The sequence below is a fragment of the Austrofundulus limnaeus genome, unplaced genomic scaffold (assembly GCF_001266775.1).
Source record: "Austrofundulus limnaeus strain Quisiro unplaced genomic scaffold, Austrofundulus_limnaeus-1.0 Scaffold270, whole genome shotgun sequence".
In the NCBI taxonomy this organism is placed as follows: Eukaryota; Metazoa; Chordata; class Actinopteri; order Cyprinodontiformes; family Rivulidae; genus Austrofundulus; species Austrofundulus limnaeus.
In genome coordinates, this window is record NW_013952672.1 from 94723 (window position 1) to 97769 (window position 3047).

A 3047-nucleotide genomic window follows, 5' to 3' on the forward strand; every position below is an offset into this window, starting at 1 on the left:
CTCTAATATTGATCTGTATGGATGAGTAGCACTGGATTAAGAAATTAACCGATCACCCAGCGTCACATCAACTTGGCTAAACGTGGTATTTAAAAGATAACTGATAGGAGCCACTTGCTTATCATTAGCCAAATCTGTTCCATCAGCGTTCGTCACTTTAATCCGTAAATAAAGAAGAGTGCTATTCAAATCTGTATAACGTTCAGAATCTCCAGGGATAAAAAATTCTACCAGAGACGTGTCCGTTAAAGCGGCGATCGGTAATAATTCGGAGTATGTTTTTTCTAAAATAGACAATTGCGTCATTGGAGCTGTGAACAGATCCAATTCTGATAACGCGCATTCTGCAGATTTTCTATGCACCAGACTCATGGTTATTGTTATTATTTTTTTTCCTCTCACTTCTTTAAAATATATCAGATTGGCGAGGCTGCTGTGGCAGGCACGTCTTCTTCTTTTTCTTGGTCTTCTTCCTAGGCTTGTTCGTTTTAACTGATTTTTTCTTTTCGAGGTATCCTTTTTAATTGACCAGATTCACTGCCCAGAAGGTCTCTTTTTTCCTCATTTCTATAGGACTATTAATCCTGATCTGTCTTGCTCTCCCGGATCCTCGTCAGCACTTCGAGCCCGTTTCAATCTGTTAACCGCGCTACCGATTACGTCAGAAGCGATCCCCATAGCAGCTTTGCGCAGGTGTGGTTTAACGATGGAGAATCCTTTGCATATCAGAGGAGTGACAAAACGGAAAAGCCTGGAAAACAGAGAACCTATCCCCCATCCGTAATATACTGGAGTACCTCTGAAACCAGGCAAATTACCCCCAGCCTGGGTTACATAATACTGAATAAAACGGTTAGGATCCTCCATTTGTATTTTAAGTCATTTATTTTTATAATATTTGCGTTCACAGAGCGATGTCTTGTCTAGGTGAAGGATGAGATTGGTCTAAAGTGTAATTTAATTATAGCTTTGCCATATACAAAGTCCACACAGCGGTTCTGATCTGTTTTTATTTGAACTTGTACAGAGTTCATAAACCTTTTTGAAACCTGCACGTAATGAATTGGGTTATATCTGATTGAGACGATGTCCCCAAACGCACCTTTCACTTCAACCACACCCAGAAGAGGTGCAAAAGAGTCACCTACAGCTTGATACTCGATTATGTCTGAGTAAACAAATAAATTATAATTTCCAACATGTAGATCCGTTTGATACGTGGCCGGTCCTTCAGATAATGTAAACCACTGCGACGGGTCCAGTCCTATCAGATAACACGACGGGGGCTGTAATCTGATTTGATATTGACCTTAACCTTTAAATTCCACTTTTTGCGTAATACTATTAAAAGATAGATCCACAGTGGTCGTGTACTCGTGTAATGCACTTGTAATCTGTTTGATCAAGTCTTGAATACTTTTGAAACTTCCACCTTCGCTCAGTTTTAAAGGAATAATAACTGATTGTTCTTTATTTGTATCATATGGTTGTGTGAATTTTCTGAGTTCAAAGTAACAACCCGAGCTGGGTAGATTGTACCACGTGTGAGGATAAATGATCTCGCAAAGTCCGACTTCCCAGTCTCCTGATAATTCGATAGGATTTGCTAAATGCACGATAAAATCCGATGTTTTATTTTCAAAGGTCTCTGCGTTCGAATTTGATGGAAGTGTCACGTAAAAACCGTGTTTAGGATATCCCATGTTTTATCTCCCAGCGGTGCGTAAGCGTACTATTGTTTGTGAATAACGATATGTAGGTTTTTATGTGCGTGGCGTAGGCTGCGTGATGACGTTTATGAACGTGGCAGCGTAGGCTTTTTACGTGCGACGTAAGTTGACGTGATGACGTTTATGTACGGAGGAAACGTAGTTTTTTTTTTTTACGTGCGACACTGGTTCACATACTGACGTTTGTGAATGGCTGTTACGTTGTTTGTTTATGTTTTTTCATACGCGCTGTAGCTCGCTGGCTTTAATCCATGAATTAAACTTGTCTGGCCAGTTTTTCCAGCTGAACAGAACTTGTCGTTCACCTCTGAACGTGCGTTTTTTCAATACTTTATCTACCTGGTACATTCTCTCACGGTCTATTTCAATCTTCTGCAGTTCCTGTTCATAGAAAGACCCTTTGATCTTCTCGCCATCAAAGTCTATAATTTTGTAAACAGCCGGATTTCAATAGAGGCATTCAGAGATTGTAAATATTTTATCAGTGAAACTTTGTTGGTATTTCTTATCAAAAACGCCACGTAATTTTGATATTCTCACGTGATCACCTTTCTTGAGATTAAATTTGCTTTTAACCCTTTTAACAGCTCCGTACAAATTGTGTAAAACCTCCAGTTTGTTATCATTTGATACATCTACTGGACGCATTTTAATGCTCGAATGAAAAGACTCATTGTAACTTTTTACAAAGTCCTGAAGAGTGTCCACGTAACGCAAGGTGTTTCCAGCTGTAAAAATTTCCACATTCTAGTTTTCAATGTCCTGTTAAAACGTTCAATTACAGAAGCCTTTACGTCACTGAATGTGTAAAAATGGATTACATTGTGTTTATCCATTAAACTCTAAAATTTCTTATTAAAAAATTCAGTTCCTGCGTCCGTTTGAAGTTTTCTAGGGATTCCACTTTCTGTGAAAACAGACTTCATAGCCCCGGTAACTTCAGTTGCAGTTTTATTTTTTAAGTCTTACGTAAGCACGTTTGGAGAATACATTGATTACCGTTAATAAAAACCTGTATCCATCATTGAAATCTGAAAGACTGTTCATGTCACACAAATCTGGCTGAAATTGTCTGAGAGGCGCAGAGGTAAACACTTTATTCCTAGGGAAACTTATCCTGGCAGGTTTATGCAAAGTGTATGCATCTTGACTTCTTAAAAAGGTTTTAATTTTATCAGAATCAATATCAACATTAGATTGATCTTTGACAGCTGATTGTAATCTATGAAATCCTCCGAAACTACCTGGGTTATCAGGAGTGTAATAAATTTTCTCTAGGATTTTCTGTTCTTCCATCATGTGCCCTCATGAATGAGT

General features: G+C 38.5%; 1 protein-coding gene across 1 annotated transcript in view; it reads left to right on the plus strand.

Moving 5' to 3' along the window:
• Nucleotides 1-3047, plus strand: part of kcng2 (potassium voltage-gated channel, subfamily G, member 2) — a 98932-nt gene that overhangs the window by 29730 nt on the left and 66155 nt on the right. The window lies entirely within an intron of this gene.